This window comes from Macaca nemestrina, chromosome 15 (assembly GCF_043159975.1).
Source record: "Macaca nemestrina isolate mMacNem1 chromosome 15, mMacNem.hap1, whole genome shotgun sequence".
NCBI lineage: Eukaryota > Metazoa > Chordata > Mammalia > Primates > Cercopithecidae > Macaca > Macaca nemestrina.
This window is the reverse complement of record NC_092139.1, coordinates 117499329-117517434: the sequence shown is the minus strand read 5'-3', so window position 1 is coordinate 117517434 and position 18106 is coordinate 117499329. Positions and strand designations below refer to the sequence as shown.

The 18106-nt window shown below is 45.5% G+C and overlaps 1 pseudogene; it reads left to right on the top strand.

The window, feature by feature from the left end:
- Positions 1–957: 957 nt before the first annotated feature.
- Positions 958–2359, top strand: LOC112428026 (large ribosomal subunit protein uL18-like; annotated as a pseudogene).
- Positions 2360–18106: the final 15747 nt, after the last annotated feature.

The following is an 18106-nucleotide window of genomic DNA, read 5'->3' as shown; positions in this document are numbered from 1 at the left end:
TAGAGATGGGGTTTCACCATGTTGGCCAGGCTGTTCTCAAACTGCTGACCTCAGGTGATCTGCCTGTCTTGGCCTCTCAAAGTGCTGGGATTATAGGTGTGAGCCACTGTGCCCAGCCCTGTTTAACATTTTAAGGAGCTGCTGGACTGATTTCCAAAGCAATTGCATCATTTTACATTCCCACCAGCAATTTACGAGGTTCCAATTTCCCCACATCTCCACCAACACTTGCAATTTTCTATTTTTTCCTGTGTCTTTTGAGATGATCATGTGGTTTGTCCTTTATTCTATTAATGTAATGCATTAATTGGTTTCTGGATGTTAAGCCAAACCTGCATTCGTGGGATACATTCTTTTTTGGTTTTAGGATATAATCCTTTTTATACATTGCTGAATTCTGTATTTTGTTGAGGATATTTGTATCTGTGTTCAGAAGGGATATTGGTCTGCAGTTTTCTTGTGGTATCTTTGGTTTTGGTTTCAGGGTAATACTGGCCTCAGAATTAGTTGGGAAACATGTTAGTCCAATTTGCACTGCCGTAAAGAATGACTTGAGGCTGGGTCATTTATAATGAAAAGAGGTTTGTTTGGCTTATGGTTCTGCAGGCTACACAGGAAGCATAATGCTGGCATCTGCTTCTGGTGAGGGCCTCAGGAATAATGAGTGAATTCTCCTCACTCATTACTGCAAGCCGTTCTTGAGGGATCCAGCCCTGTGACCCAAACGCCTCGCACCAGGCCTAACCTCCAGCGTTGGAGATCTTATTTTAACATGAGATTTGGAGGGGACAAGACATCCAAAGCATATCTAGAAGTCTTACCTTCTCCTCCATTATTTTGAAAAAATATTTGAAGGATTAGCATTTCTTCTTATTTAAATGTTTGGTAGAGCCTTTCCCTGCCCAGCACTGCTGGGTCTGCAGGTCTCTGTTGAGCCACAGACATGGGTGTCTGTTCCACAGGATGGAGTTTGTTAAAGTTGAGAATAAGGCCAACTTTAAGAGATACCAAGTGAAATGTGGAAGATGAGGAGAGGTAAAACTGGTCACTATGCTCAGAAACGCTTGGTGGTACAGGATAAAAGTAAATACGACTTTTATCCCAAATACAGGATATTTACACCCAAATACAGGATGATAGTTTGTGTAACAAACAGAGATATCATTTGTCAGGTTGCTTATGCCCGTATCGAGGGGGATATGATAGTCTGGTAGCATATGCCCACGAACTGCTGAAATACGGTGTGAAGGTTGGCCTGACAAATGACGCTGCAGCATATTGCCCTGGCCTGCTGCTGGCCCACAGACTTCTCAATAGGTTTTGCCTGCACAAGATCTAGGAAGGCCAAGTGGAAGTGACTGGTGATGAATACAACGTGGAAGGCATAGATGGTCAGCCAGGTGCCTTCACCTGCTCTTTGGACGCAGGCCTTGCCAGAACTCCCACTGGCAATGAAGTTTTTGGTGCCCTGAAGGGAGCTGTGGGTGGAGGCTGCTCTATCCTTCTCAGTACCAAACGATTCCCTGATCATGATTCTGAAAGCAACTAATTTAAAGCAGAAGTACAATGGGAGCACATCATAGGCCAGAATATTTCAGATTACATGTGCTACTTAATGGAGGAAGATGAAGATGCTTACAAGAAGCAGTTCTCTCAATACATAAAGAACAGGGTAGGCCAGGCGCAGTGGCTCAGACCTGTAATCTCAGCATTTTCGGAGGTCGAGGCAGGGTGATCACTTGAGGTCAGGAGTTTGCAACCAGCTGGTCAACATGGTGAAACCTCATCTCTACTAAAAATACAAATATTAGCTGGATGTGGTGGTGGGTACCTGTGATCCCAGCTGCTTGGGAGGCTGAGGCAGGAGAATCACTTGAACCTGGGAGGTGGAGGTTGCAGTGAGCTGAGATCATGCCTCTGCACTCCAGCCTGAATGACAGAGTGAGACTCCACCAAAAAAAAGAAAAAAAGCGTAACTCCAGACATGATGGAGGAGATGTATAAGACAGCTCATGCTGTGGCCGTGTGCAGTGGCTCATGCCTGTAATCCCAGCAGCTCAAGAGGCTGAGGCAGGAGAGTTGCTTGAACCTGGGAGGCGGAGGTTTTGCAGTGAGCCAAGACTGCGCCACAGCACTCCAGCCTGGGTGACAGAGTGAGACTCCATCTCAGAAAAAAAAAAAAAAAAAAAAAAAAAAAGAAAGCTCATGCTGCTATATGAGATAATCCAGTCTATGAAAAGAAGCCCAAGAAAGAAGTTAAAAAGAAGAGGTGAAAATGTCCCTTGCTCAGAAGAAATACCGGGTAGTTCGAAAGAAGGCAAGCTTCCTCAGAGCTCGGGAGCAGGCTGCTAAAAGCTAAACCAAACAATTTCTATGAGGATTTTCCAGATAAAGACAATAAACTTGTTGACAGCAACTAAAAAAATGTTTGGTAGAATTCACAAGTGAAGTCATCCGTCCTTGTGCTTTTCAGTGTGGAAATTTCAAAAATTACTATTTCAATCTGTTTACTTGTTGAGTAAGCCTTGGTAGTTTCTTTCAGTAATTTGTCCATTTAATCTGTTATCTAATTTGTTGGCACACAATCGTTCATGGCATTCTCTTATCGTCCTTTTTATTTCTGGAGGATCTGTAGTGATATCCCATCTTTCATTTTTGATTTTGGTAATTTTTTTGGAGACAAGGTCTTGCTCTGTCACCCGGGCTGGAGTGCAGTGATGCAACCACAGCTCACTGTAGCCTTAACCTGCAGCCTGGCCCCGAGAGAAGGCCAGCAGGGCAGGAGGGTCACCCGGACAGGTGGACGGGCTGCTGCGCTGGCCTGGTCAGTTGTGCATCTGAAGGGATTTAAGCTGAGGCCATGACATGGCTGGAGGTGAGTTGTAGAAGAGGCCAGCCCAAAGCATGGCATCCGCACTGAAGCCCCTGTGGACACTGATGTCTGAAACTGGAACTGGCTACAGTGGTCGACAGATGCTCTGGGACCCCTACCATAGCCTGGAGGACACACCAGGGACTGCGGCTTCAGCAACAGGCAGCCACCCTCAATCACGGGCTTGTGTGTGGGGACTCGGACAGAAGCACACAGTCGCTGTGGGGTGAAGGTGGAGGGACACAGCAGGGGCTGGAGAGGGCGGGGCTGTCACTGTGCGGACATCAGGGCAGGTGTCTCTGAGGAGGGGGCATTGTGCAGGGTCCCCATCAGTCACCTGCAGGAAGAGGGGCGGAGCTGGCAGGATTCCAGCCACATGTTGGGCAAAGCATGCATGGGAGGACCCGCTCTGATCTGTCACCCGAGGGAGAGGGGCACGGCCAGGCGTGGGGGGACCCGCTCTGATCAGTCACCCGAGGAAGAGGGGCACGGCCAGGCGTGGGGGAACCCGCTCTGATCTGTCACCCGAGGGAGAGGGGCACGGCCAGGCGTGGGGGGACCCGCTCTGATCAGTCACCCGAGGGAGAGGGGCACGGCCAGGCGTGGGGGGACCCGCTCTGATCAGTCACCCGAGGGAGAGGGGCACGGCCACGAGGGGCAGAGCAGGCAGGACTCCAGCCATGCACTGGGCAAGCATGTAGAGGAGGATCTACTCTGCTGCTGCCATCTTGAAGTTCTTTATCTTTGCTTTTATTTCCTTAGAGACAACGTTTTGCTGTGTTGCCCAGGCTGGTCTGTAACTCCTGGGCTCAAGAGATCTTTCTGCCTCAGCCTCCCAAAGTGGTGGGATTACAGGTATGAACCATGGCACCTGCATGGGGCCCACAAGTCTGGAGCTGTGCTTGGCTGGGGGCCCCTGTGGTGGACGTGGGAGTCAGGACCCTCCAGCTGTAACAGGAAGGGGCCGGAGGTTGGGCTCATGGCTGGGCTGGACAGCCCAGTGGAGGTGAAAGTCAAAAGCTGTGGGGAGGGGAGTTAGGACAGCCAGGCCAAGACCCAGAATTCTCTGGAAATGGGGAGGTCCCGTGAGTGGATGGTGTCGGGGTTCTGGGCACTGCACTTGGAGGGGGAACAAGGAAGGGCCAGTGAAGTGGCAGAGGGAGGCCCCCCATGTTATAGGACTGGCAAGACCCCAAACTGGGACTTAGCCTGGGAGGGTTCTTGGCTTCCCCAAGTGGAATTCAAGGGTGAGCTGGTGGTGTTGGACTGCGGTCTTCCATTGAACGGTGCTGCTTCTTGAGGGCTAACTTCTAGGCAGTGCACCCACAGCATATGGTGTTTGGCAGCTGTATTTATACCCCTGTGAACCCACTTTCAATTACACGCAAATTAAGGATGGGCCAATGCAAATTGAGGGGTAAGTTATTTAGAATTTTCTAGGAAAAAGGCGGTAGCTTCTGGGTCATTGCCATGGAAAGGGCTGGCACCTTATGGGTTGTTGCCATGGCATTTGTAAACTGTCGTGGTGCTGGTGGGCGTGTCTGATGCCAGTGAACAGTGAGGGCAGCCAGGGATCCGCCTCTCACCGTCTGCTGGTTCCTGCTGGTTTCTTCACTTCATCCTGCCTGGACCAGGTCCTGTTTGGGTCAGTGGGGCTGGGACCAGAAAGCAAGTCCTGCCAGTCTCTTACTTCACCTGAATGCCAAGGAGGAGGGTTGGAGGGGCAGGAGCTGGGCTGGAAAGGGGCTGCAGTGGGGGTGGGGCAGGTTGGGGTGAAGGTGGGGGGTTTGCTGTGTGGGGGACAGGGCATGGAAGGGGCTGCCTGCAGTGGAGGGAAGCAGGAGGGTCTGCTCTGGGAGCAAATGTGAGGCGGCCCCACTCCTGTGTCCGCTCCAGGGGCCCTGTCCTCCGAGGGATGGGGAGATGGGGCTGCCCTGCGATGTTCAGGCCCTGTCCTCCCGGGGATGGGGAGGTGGGGCTGCCCTGCGATGTTTAGGGGCTGGGGGTTCACAGAGGACACGCTGCCGGGCCTGCTGGGAGCCAGGCTGAACTGCAGACAGGCAGGGACGCCGGCGGTGGGGACGCTGGGCTCTGCCGCAGATGCCTCCCCTCCTGCAAGACCCCTCATAGGGGTGCGGGCTGCAGAGGCTCCCGGCCCTGCCCACCTGTCCATGCCCTGAGGAGTGGAGGTGAGGGCTGAGCCCTGGAGAATAGGGTTGTCCTGATGACGAGTGATGATATTTCCAGTGTCCTCTCCTGCATCCTACAAGAGAGGCTGTGCCCGGCGACTTCCCAAACAAAACACCGAATGCTCGGCATGAGGTGTTGGAGCAGGTGCTGCTGCCCGGCAGCAGAGGCTGGCAGGAAGACACCGGGCCTCCGGGCAGAGGCCCAGGGTGGGCCCCCAGGAGTCCTTCCCCTCCTGTCCCCTATGATGCTTCTCCGGGCCTTGGATGAGTGCTTCAGAACATCTCATCTCACCCCTGCCACTGGGCACAGCTGGGGCCTAGAGAAAGGTGCGAACTTATGAGAGGAAAGAGCTGTGAGGAAGGTGAGGTTTCAGTGGCTAAACCCACTGGACCCATGTGTACTGGAGGCTGATGGGCAGGTCTGGTCCAGGGAAACCAAGGACAGGCCACACACATCCACAGCCTGCGGGAGGGTCCTGGCAAGTGTCCCCTGGGACAAATGGCTCCCTCAGGCCACTCCATCTTGCCAGGGGAGTCAAGAGGTGCCCAGAGGCGAGATGCTCACTAAAGGAATGCCAGGCAGGCTCTGAGAGCTGCCAGAGGCCAGAACCCATATCCTAACACGTTAGCCTCCCGGCCCTGCCCCATGTGTCTTCAAGGGGACAAGACTGGAGGGCAGAGTGGAGAAGACTCAGGGGTCTTGGCACCTGCCACCAGGTGGGAAGTGTGATGAGGCCTCTCCCCACACTCCTGTGGAGGAGGCTGAGCCCAGCGGCCCTGGCCCGAGAGAGCCCTTGGGGTGCACGTGCCCCAGCAGGTGGGAGGCCAGCTCCACCCTGGACTACACCTGCCGTCCCTGGTGGTTCTGAGAAATTGCATTGTGAATGACGAGGTTCAGTTGGACTTTCTCCTGATAGATTCCTGCAAATTAATTGAAAATAAAATGCATGAGCTTTTCTTTTAATGAGAAAAGGCAGATTTAGCTGGAACTAATCAGTGAGGGGCTGGAGCAAACTCAGAGACCGTGGAAGGAAAATAAAAGTTTGAAGGCATTTGAGAAATATGGCAATTCTCCCCAAACAATGACACGGTGACGAATTAATATCCCGAGCTCCGAGTTACTGCAGGGCTTGTGAGGCAATGAGAACCCATTACCCGCACAACACAATTCCCGGTCCCACTGTCATTATCTCTTAATTAAATCACATTACGGATGGGTTTGCTGTCACAGTTATACTGATGGTCCCTAGGAAACCGCTTTGAGAGGCAGGAGCTGCAGCGTTTGGGGACTGGCCAGGGCCTGGGTCCACGAACCACAGCCCCTGGGCCCCCTCCAGCCCCACTCCCCACCCGCACCCATCACTCTGCTCTTAGAGTGGTGCTGGCCCTCGCTCCGTCCCTCCTTCCTTCCCATGGATTTTCTTCGAAATGAGCTTGGCTGGCCAGGTGTGGTGGCTCACACCTGTCATCCCAGCACTTTGGGAGGCCGAGGCAGGCGGATCACTTGAGGCCAGGAGTTCGACATTAGCCTGACCAATATGGTAAAAACCCGCCTGTACAAAAAATACAAAAATTAGCTGGGTGTGGTGATGCATGCCTGTAATCCCATCTACTCAGGAGGCTGAGGTATGAGAATCGCTTGAACCCGGGAGGCAGAAGTTGCAGTGAGCTGAGATCGAACCATTGCACTCCAGCCTGGGTGACAGAGCAAGACTCTGTTTCAAAAAAGAAAAAAAAAAAAAAAAAAAAGGAAGGAAAAGAAAAGAAACGGGCCTGGCCACAATTCGGCAGCAACTCTTGATGCTGAGGGTATCAGGGGCTGGTGATCTGTCCCCAGGAGTCTGGCCATGACCTTCAGCTGCATTATCCTCTGCACTCAGCCAAGAGACCCCCTGAGGTCTTGTGATGAGAACTGCCTGAGCCCTGGAGACCCGCTGTGGGAACCCGTCGTATTAGCGTCTGTCCTTGTGTAACAAGGTCACCACAAACCTCGCAGCTCGAGATGACACACATCTGTCATCAAACAGTCTCTGTGACCGGCGGTCTGGTGCTGCTTAGTGGTGTCCCCTGCTCGGCCCGCAGGCTGCCATCAGGTGGCAGCTGGGCTGGAGGCTGAGCTGGGGCAGAGTTCACCTCCACGCTCACTCAGGGTGCTGGCACCCATCTGTCCTTTCAGCTGTAGGACTGACGGCTTCATTTTCTTGCTGGCTTTTGTCTAGAGGCTGCACTCTGTTGCTAGAGGCCACTGAAGGTCCTAGGCATGCGGTGTTGCCCAACACGGCTGCTGTGTTCCCTTAGCAAAGGAGAGAGCAGCTCCAGCAAGGCGGGGTCAGTTGTACGTGGTGTGGTCACACACACACACTTAGCTGTGGACACTCCATTGCTTCATTCCTACGATGTGACTTAGGAGCAAGGAACAGGTCCCAGCAACACCCAAGGGGAGGGGACAGACCAGTCAGGGGTACAAATCCCTCGAGCTGGGGGTGCCTTCAGGTGAGGGGCACAGGCTCCAAGTGCATGCTGGGAATAAGAAAGGCCAAGATTGGCTGGGCGCGGTGGCTCACGCCTGTAATCCCAGCACTTTGGGAAGCTGAGGCAGGTGGATCGCGAGGTCAGGAGATCAAGACCATCCTGGCTAACATAGTGAAATCCCGTCTCTACTAAAAAAAAAAAAAAAAAAAAAAATTAGCGGGGCGAGGTGGCGGGCGCCTGTAGTTCCAGCTACTCAGGAGGCTGAGGCAGGAGAATGGCATGAACCTGGGAGGCGGAGCTTGCAGTGAGCTGAGATTGCGCCACTGCACTCCAGCCTGGGTGACAGAGCGAGACTCCATCCCCCGCAAAAAAAAAAAAAAAAAAAAGAAAAAAGGAAAACAAAGGCCAAGATACTCACGTGGGGTTTGCAGAACAAGCCTGAACCCCACCCCCTCCTCTCTCCAGCCTGAACCCCACCCCTCCTCTGTCCAGTCTGATCCCCACCCCCTCCTCTCTCCAGCCTGAACCCCGCCCCCTCCTCTATCCAGGCTGATCCCCGCCCCCTCCTCTGTCCAGGCTGATCCCCGCCCCCTCCTCTGTCCAGGCTGATCCCCGCCCCCTCCTCTGTCCAGGCTGATCCCCGCCCCCTCCTCTGTCCAGGCTGATCCCCGCCCCCTCCTCTGTCCAGGCTGATCCCCGCCCCCTCCTCTGTCCAGGCTGATCCCCGCCCCCTCCTCTGTCCAGGCTGATCCCCGCCCCCTCCTCTATCCAGTCTGATCCCCACCCCCTCTTCTGTCCAGCCTGAACCCCACCCCTCCTTTTTCCAGCCTTGCCCCCTACGAAGTCTCCTCAGCCTTTGCTTTTGTTATTGACTCTCTCTGGTGCACTGTCCTCTCTTTGCCAACCTTGGGCTTCTGGCAAAAGCATATGTGTTAGCCTAGCACTAAAACAGTGTCCAGATACTGAGGAAAAACTGGTAGAACCTCAAGGAGAAATGGACAAATCCACTATTACAGTTAAAGACGCTCACACCACTCTGTCAGTAATTGATAGCTTTAGCAAGCAGAAAATTGTAAAGATATTTGAACTGAACAGCACCATTAATCAATTGGGTCTAATTGACAGCTATAAAAGATTTCATCTAACAACAGCAGAATACACATTCTTCCCACACACACAGAACATTCACCAAAATTGACCACATTCCAGGCCTCAAAACACATCTTAACAAATGTAAAAGATCAGAAACCATACAAGATATGTTCTCAGATCACAATGGAATTGAACTAGAAATCAATAGCTAAAAAATCTTAAAATATTTGAAGAATAAATAACACAGGGATCAAAAAAGTCTCAAGAGAAATTAACGAATATTTTGAACTAAAGGAAAATGAAAATACAACTTACTACAGTTGGTGGGATGTGCAAATGCAGGGAATAGAGCAAGATTTATAGCATTTGATGAAAATACTAGAGAAAAAGATCTAACATCAATCACCGAGGCTCTCACCTTAGAACACCAGGTGTATTAGTCTGTTCTCACGCTGCTAATAAAGACATATCTGAGACTGGGTAATTTCTAAAGAAAAAGAGATTTAATAAACTCACAGTTCCGTGAGCCTGGGGATGCCTCACAATCATGGTGGAAGGCAAAAGTCATGTCTTACATGGTGGCAGGCAAGAGAGAATGAGAACCAAGTGAAAGGGGAAACTCCGTATAAAACCATCAGATCTTGTGAGACTTATTCATTACCAGGAGAGTAGTATGGGGAAAACCACCCCATGATTCAATGATCTCCCACTGAGTCCCTCCTATAACACATGGGAATTATGGGAGCTACAGTTCAAGATGAGATTTGGGTGGGGACACAGCCAAACCACATCATTCCACACCTGGCCCCTCCCAAATCTCATGTCCTCACTTTTCAAACAAATTATGCCTTCCCAAAAGTCCCTTAAAGTCTTAACTCATTTCAGCAGTAACTCAAAAGTCCACAGTCCAAAGTCCAAAAGAGGGAAAAGAAAGAAAAGAGTGCACAGGCAATTTCTTGCTCTGTTACCAGGCTGGACTGCAGTGGTGCAATCTGTCACCAGGCTGGAGTGCAGTGGCCAAGGCAGGCGGATCACAAGGTCAGGAGTTTGAGACCAGCCTAGCCAACATGGTGAAACCTGATCTCTACCAAAAAATACAAAAATTAGCCAGGCTTGGTGTTGCACGCCTGTAGTCCCAGCTACTCCAGAGGCTGAGGCACGAGAATCATTTGAACCCAAGAGACAGAGGTTGCAGTCAGCCAAGACTGTGCCATTGTACTCCATCCTGGGCAACAGAGTGAGACTGCCTCAGAAAAAAAAAAAAAAAAAATGTGAGGCACATCCACAGCTTTCAGGCTCTCCCCAGGTGTGGCAGGCTGAGAACTCTGGGGACCTGGCCACCCTTTCCCCAGCTCACTTGTAGAGCTGAGATTTCCCACCAGGAGAAACAAACTCCAGAGACCATGGACTGCTGCCCTGCCCAATGCCTGGAGTGGTGACTCAGAGACTCTGTCCAGGAGGAGAGGCAGCTCATAGGGAAAGAGAACCCTAAAGCTCTCACCAAAGGAACTGACTTTATCTGAAACAGAGTATTAAGAAGTTTAAGCCTGAGTGCTCTTGAAAAAATAGTTCTTTTTCTTTTATGAGACAAGTGTAAATCATATGTTATTGTAAGAAACCTAAGTCAAAAATCCAGGAAACCGTTGAGTTCCTTCCATATGTCAGGTGCTATTAAAATTGAAGGTGGAGGGTGGGAGGAGGGAGAGGATAAGAAAAAAATAACTATTGGTTACTAGGCGTAGTACCTGAGTAATGAAATAATCTGCACTACAAACCCCCATGACAGTTTACCTGTATAACAAACTTGCACATGGACCTCTGAACCTAAAATAAAAGTTAAAAAGAAAGAAAACAATAGTTCCTAATTAACAGCAATGCGCTGTTACCATGGACCAGCTAGTTTGCTAGAAAGAACTAAGGAAAGAGAGAGCTAAGAGGTGCCCTCCTGGGTCAGAACGAACCCAAGACTGGACTCAAAACTATTTCTGCCTGAATTTAATTGAATTAATGTACTGAGCAATTAATGCCCCAGGGCTTAGTGAAAAACAATAGAGCAGCCAGCAGGTAATTAGTGGAGCCTAACAGTCTGAGTGTAATGGCAAATGAGGCAGAGAACTTAGCAGAGAGATCAGGGAAAGAGACAAGCATGGCCCCAGTGAAAACAAAACTGCTGTCATCTAGGGTGGTTGTGTATACACCCAGGGCTGAGCCCACCGGATAATGCCACTGAAGGCTTCCCACTACGGGGGAAATAAATGTTACATAGTAACCTGGGCAAGTCAGAAAATAGATAAGCAAACAACAACAGAAACAAGCCCTAGGGAGTGGGGGTCGGGAATCAGTATCCAGAGTTACTACAAAATGTTATCCAAAATGTCCAGTTTTTAACAAAACCTAAGAGACATTAAAATCAATAGGAATGCATGACCCGATGCACAGGGAAAAGAGCAGTAACGGAAGCTGCGCATGGGAGGGATCAGACGCCAGACGTAACAGACAGGGACCTCCAAGTATCCGTCATTAAGACATTCAAAGAACTAAAGAAAACCACGCAGAAATGTTATATGTAAATGCTTGCTCCCTGGTGCTGCAAAGAAATAGCACTTGAACATAAATTTAATTCTATCCGCAAGGCAATCTTTACTTCCTGCAGTAAGGGTGCTCCTCGCAGATGGAATAAAGGCAAGAGCACACTTGAACAAAGGAGGGAAGCAAGCGTTATCCCTTACGCAGTTTGTCCCTATTACTGTGTCCTGTCTCCATTGGCTGGAGCCAGATGGCACAATTTAGACTCAAACCTGATAGGCTAACAGTTTAAAACTTTTCTAAATAGGTAAAAGTAATGGAAAGATAAAGGAAAAGAGGAAGTTGCCTATGAAAGAAATTAGAAAAGTAATAACATTCCCAAATAAGGAAGGGGTATAGGCTGTGAGCCGGGACACGTCTGCGAGCACATCCAGCACAGGTATCTTGGTTAAAGTACAAGGACATAGAACGTACTACATGTCCATGAGCATGTCTAGCATAAAGTTAGTCTTTAAAGGAAACTATTATTTCTAACACTTATGATTTATTCTTTAACAAGAAGGGAAACTTTCAAGAGGAACTTTTACTTTCTGCAAGAAAGAAGTAAAGGAAGATATGAAGACAGTGAGAGTATGAAGAGAAACTATCAATAGAGACTCAAATACAGACTATGAATAAAAAGATAGAAACTGTAAAAGAGAATCAAGTGAAAATTGTGGAGTTGAAAAATACAATGATTGAAAAAGAGTTTTTAGAGGGGGTCAATGGTAGTTTAGAACTGGCAGAAGAAGGAATCAGTGAATTTGAAGATAGATAAATAGAGATTATGCAATCTGAAAAATAGAAAATGGAAGAAAAATGAATAGAACCTCAGAGAAATGTGGGACAACTTTCAGTCCACCAACATCCTCATCACAGGTTTACTTGAGAAGAAAAGGATAAAAGACAGGACAAATATTTGAACAAATAATGCCTGGAAATTTCCCAAATTTGCTGAACACATTAGTCTATACATCTAAGAAACCCTATGACCTCAAAGCAGAATAAATGCAAAGAAATCCACATGCAGACTCATCATAGTAAATACTGAAAGCTAAAAGCAGAAAACAAAACAAAACAAAACAAAACAAAAACAATAAAAAAAATCCTGAAAGGCGCAAGAGAAAAAAATGACTCCTCATGGTCATGGGTAAGGGCACTCCAACAAGATTGACAGGTGACTTTTCATCAGAAACAATGAAGGCCTGAAGGCAGTAGGATGACTGTGGGGAAAAGAAAGAGATCAGCCTGTTACTGTGTCTATATAGAAAGAAGTAGACATAAGAGACTCCATTTTGTTCTGTATTTGAGATGCTGTTAATCTGTGACCCTACCCCCAACCTTGTCCTTGCAAGAGACATGTGCTGTGGTAACTCAAGGTTTAATGGATTTTGGGCGTGCAGGGTGTGACTTTGTTCCTAGATGGGCTGGGTATTGTCTAGGGTTTCTCCCCATGTGGTGGACTGAGACTATGCTGCCAAAAGGTTTGTGGAGATGTTTGCATATGCATCTCAAGGCACAGCTTTGTCTTTTGAACTTATTCATGTCACAGAGGTTTTTGTTCGTATGTCTTACTGCCAATTTCCTCTTTTTTCTTTGTTTATATTGTCCTGCCACTCCCCTGTCTTTAAGATGGTAAAGATAATTATCAATAAATACTAAGGGAACTCAGAGACCAGGGCCGGCGTGGGTCCTCTGTAAGCTGAGCGCCGGTCCCCTGGGCCCCGCTTTTCTTTCTCTATACTTTGTCTCTGTGTCTTATTTCTTTTCTCAAGTCTCTCGTTCCACCTTACGAGAAACACCCACAGGTGTGGAGGGGCAGGCCACCCCTTCAGATGACATATTCAGAGGACTGAACAAAAACCCAAACAAACCTGTAAATCAAGATTGTCATAGCCCGAAAACGATCTTTCAACATGAAGGCCAAATAAGAGGTTCTCAGATAAACAAAAGTCAAAATAATTCATGGTTGGCAGATCTGCCTTAAAAGTGATCCCAGATGGAAATTTGAATCCACACCAAAAAAAGAGCACTAGAAATGTAATAATGAATTATAAAAGACAGTATAAACGCACATTTCTTCTTTCTTTGAGTGATTTGAAAATCAGTTGTGTAAAATAATATGTATATGGTTGTATTCCTGGACCTGTAACACATAAAAATTTAATATATTTGACAATAATAGCACAAAGGAGGTATGGGGAACAACACTGTATTGAAGAAGTCACAACAGATGGTAACTCAGACCCACAGAAACAAATGAAGGTGGCCAGGGTGGTTCATGCCTGTAATCTCAGCACTTTGGGAGGCTGAGATGGTGGATCACTTGAACCCAGGAGTTCCAAGACCAGCCTGGGCAACACAGTGAGGCCTTGTGTATATATATATATATAAAAAAATAAAGTTAAAGAAAAGACAAATGAAGAGAATAATAAGTGGTAAATAAGAAAAGATAATATAAACAAGGTAAATGTAACAAATAATATAAAGATAATATGTCAACATATAATTGGAGTTAATATAAATCTGAAATAGATTCTGATATGCTAAGTGTATGTGGTAAGCTGTAGAGCAACCATTAAGAAAATGACTTAAAATTTGGCAAAAAAATCCATTAAAGGAATAAAAAAAGTTGCACCAGAAAATATTCACTTAATTAAACAAGAAATCAGTAAGGAAGGAATAGATTAACAACAACAATAACAACAAAAAGACAGGAGACCACGAGACATATAGGGAACAAAAGGTAAAATGCAGACATAAATTCAACTATATTCATAATTACATTAAATGTGAATGGATTAAACAATCCAATAAAAAGGCAGAGATAGATTGGATAAAGAACCAATATCCAATTATATACTGTCTAAAGGAGACAGATTTTAGATTCAGAGATACGAAAAAGCTGAAAGTAAAAGGATGAAAAGTACATACCATGCAAATAGCAACCAGAAGAGAGTTGGAGTACTAACAGCAATTTAAAAGAAAAACTGTTACTTGGGATAAAGAGAAATATTTTACAAAGATAAAAGCCGGTTCTTCTGGTAAAATAACAATTGTAAACATAAGCCCCTAACAACAGAGCCCCAAAATATGTAAAACAAAAACTGACAGAATTGAATGGAGACATAGACATTTCAACAATAACGAAGACATCAATGCTTCATTTTCAATAATGGATAGAACAATCAGGCAGAACAGCAACAGGAAATGAAAAACTCAAACACATTACAACCAAGTAGATCTAAGTGATATCTGCAGACCACTCCACACAACAGCAGAACACTCATTCTTCTCAAGCACATGTGGGTTGTTCTTCATGATAGATCACATACTAGACCACCAAATCAGCCTCACTAACTTTCTTTTTTTAATTTTTAATTTTGCTTTAAGTTCTGAGACACTGTACTTGAATGTGCAGGTTTGTTGCATAGGTATACATGTGCCATGGTGGTTTGCTGCACCTATCAACCCATCATCTAGGTTTTAAGCCCGCATGCATTAGGTATTTGTCCTAATGCTCTGCCTCCCGTTGCCCCCCACCCTCCAAAAGGCGCTGGTGTGTGATGTTCCCTTCCCTGTGTCCATGTGATCTCATTGTTCAACTTCCACTTATGCGTGAGAACATGTGGTGTTTGGTTTTCTGTTCCTGTGTTAGTTTGCTGAGAATGATGGCTTCTATCTGCATCCATGTCTCTGAAAAGGACATGAACTCATTCTTTTTTTAATGGCTGCATAGTATTCCATGGTATATATGTGCTACATTTTCTTTATTCAGTCTATCACTGATGGGCATTTGGGTTGGTTCCAAGTCTTTGCCATTGCAAATAGTGCTGCAATAAACATACGTGTGCATGTGTCTTTATAGTAGTATGATTTATAATCCTTTGGGTATATACCCAGTAATGGGATTGCTGGCTCAAATGGTATTTCTGGTTCTAGATCCTTGAGGGATTGCCACACTGTCTTCCACAATGGTTGAACTAGTTTACAATCCCACCAACAGTGTAAAAGCATTCCTATTTCTCCACAGCCTTGCCAGCATCTGTTGTTTCCTGACTTTTTAATAGTTGCCATTCGAACTGGTGTGAGATTTCTCTAATGACCAGTGATGATTAGCTTTTTTTTCATATGTTTATTGGCCACATAAATGTCTTCTTTTGAGAAGTGTCTGTTCATATCCTTTGCCCACTTTTTGATGTGGTTGTTTGTTTTCCTCTTGCAAATTTAAGTTCCTTGTAGATTCTGGATATTAGACCTTTGTCAGATGCATAGATTGCAAAAATTTTCTCCCACTCTGTAGGTTGGCTGGTCACCCTGATAGTTTCTTTTGCTTGCAGAAACTCTTTAGTTTAATTAGATCCCATTTGTCAATTTTGGCTTTTGTTGCAATTGCTTTCGGTGTTTTAGTCAGGAAGTCTTTGCCCATGCCTATGTCCTGAACAGTGTTGCCTAGGTTTTCTTCTAGGGTTTTTATGGTTTTAGGTTTTACATTTAAGTTTTTAATCCATCTTGAGTTAATTTTTGTATAAAGTGTAAGGAAGGGGTCCAGTTTCTGTTTTCTGCATGTGGCTAGCTAGCCAGTTCTCCCCAGCGCCATTTATTAAATGGGGAATCCTTTCCCCATTGCTTTTGTCAGGTTTGTCAAAGATCAAATGGTTGTAGATGTGTGGTACTATTTCTGAGGTCTTTGTTCTGTTCCATTGATCTATATCTCTGTTTTGGTACCAGTACCATGCTGTTTTGGTTACTGTAGCCTTGTAGTAAAGTTTGAAATCAGGTAGTGTGATGCCACCAGCTTCGTTGTTTTTGTTTAGGATTGGCTTGGCTATACAGGCTCTTTTTTGGTTCCATATGAGATTTAAAGTAGTTTTTTTCTGATTATGCAAAGAAAGTCAATGGTAGCTTGATGAGAATAGCATTGAATCTATACATTACTTTGGGCAGTATGGCCATTTTCATGATATTGATTCTTCCTATTCATGAGCATGGAATTTTTTTTCCCATTTGTTTGTGTACTCTCTTATTTCCTTGAGCAGTTGTTTGTAGTTTTCCTTGAAGAGGTCCTTCATGTCCCTTGTAAGTTGTATTCCTAAGTATTTTATTCTCTTTGTAGCAACTGTGAATGGGAGTTCACTCATGATTTGGCTCTCTGCTTGTCTATTATTGGTGTATAGGAATGCCTGGGATTTTTGCACATTGATTTTCTATCCTGAGACTTTGCTGAAGTTACTTATCAGCTTAAAAAGATTTTGGGCTGAGACGATGGAGTTTTCTAAATATAGAATCATGTCATCTGCAAATAGAGACAATTTGACTTCCTCTCTTCCTATTCAAATACCTTTTTTTCTTTCTATTGCCTGATTGTCCTGGCCAGAACTTCCAATACTATGTTGAATAGGAGAGGGCTTCCTTGTCTTGTGTCAGTTTTCAAAGGGAATGCTTCCAGCTTTTGCCCATTCAGTATGATATTGGCTATGGGTCTGTCATAAATAGCTCTTATTATTTTGAGATATGTTCCATCCATACCTAGTTTATTGAGAGTTTTCAGCAAGAAGGAATGTTGAATTTTATCAAAGCCTTTTCCTGGATCTATCGAGATAATCATGTGGTTTTTGTCGTTGGCGCTGTTTACGTGGTGGATTATGTTTATTGATTTGCATATGTTGAACCAGCCTTGCATCCCAGGGATGAAGCTGACTTGATTGTGGTGGATAAGCTTTTTGATGTGCTGCTGAATTCGGTTTGCCAGTATTTTATTGAGGATTTTTGCATTGATGTTCATCAGGGATATTGGCCTGAAATTTTCTTTCTTTGTTGTGTCTCTGCTAGGTTTTGGTATCAGGATGATGCTGGCCTCATAAAATGAGTTAGGAAGGAGTCCCTTTCTTTCTATTGTTTGAAACAGTTTCAGAAGGAATGGTATCAGCTCCTCTTTGTACCTTTGGTAGAATTTGGCTGTAAATCCATTGGCCTCATTAACTTTCAAGGGATTGAAACCATTCAAAACACAATCACTGAGTATAATGGAGTGAAATTAGGAATAAAACATAGAAAGGAACTTGGGAAATTCACAAATATGTGTACATTATGCAACACACATTCATTCCTAAATAACAAAACAGATTAATGACAAAATTACAAGGAAAATAAGAAAATACTTTGAGATGAATGAAATTGGAGATGTAACATACCAAAACGTATGGGATGCAGCTAAAGCAGGGCAGAGAGGAAGTTTACGTCTGAGAACACTTACATTTAAAAAGAAGAAAGCTCTCATATCCACAACCTAACCTCCCAACTTGAGACAGTGACAAAAGAAGAGCAAACTAAACCTCAGGCAGGACAAAGGAAGGAAATAGAAAAGAATAGAAAAAAGTTAGTGAAATATAGATTAGAAAATAGAGAAAATCAGTAAAATAAAAGCTGATTCTTCCAAAAGATCAGCAAAACTGACAAACCTTTAGCTAGACTAAGAAAAAAAGAGAGAAGACTGGGCTTACTAAAATCAGAAATAAAAGATGGAATATCATTTAAGAATACGTTTAACAAGACAGTGGAGACCCTAAACTCTGAAAACATCAAAACGTTGCTGAAAGCAATTAAATTAAACCTAAATAAATGAAAGACATTTCAAGTTCATGGACCATAAGATTGATACTGAATAGATGGTAATACTCTCCAAGTTGATCTGCAGAATCAGTGCAATCCCTATCCAAACCCAAGTTGACCTGTTTGCAGAAACAGAAAAAAATCCATCCTAAAATTAGTATGGAATCTAAAAAGACTCTGAGTATAACCTCAACACTCAAAACTTTACAAAGAACAAAGTTGGGGGATTCACACTTCCTTATTTCAAAACTGAATACAAAACACCAGTAATGGAGACAGTGTGACAATGCTACAAGGCTGGACA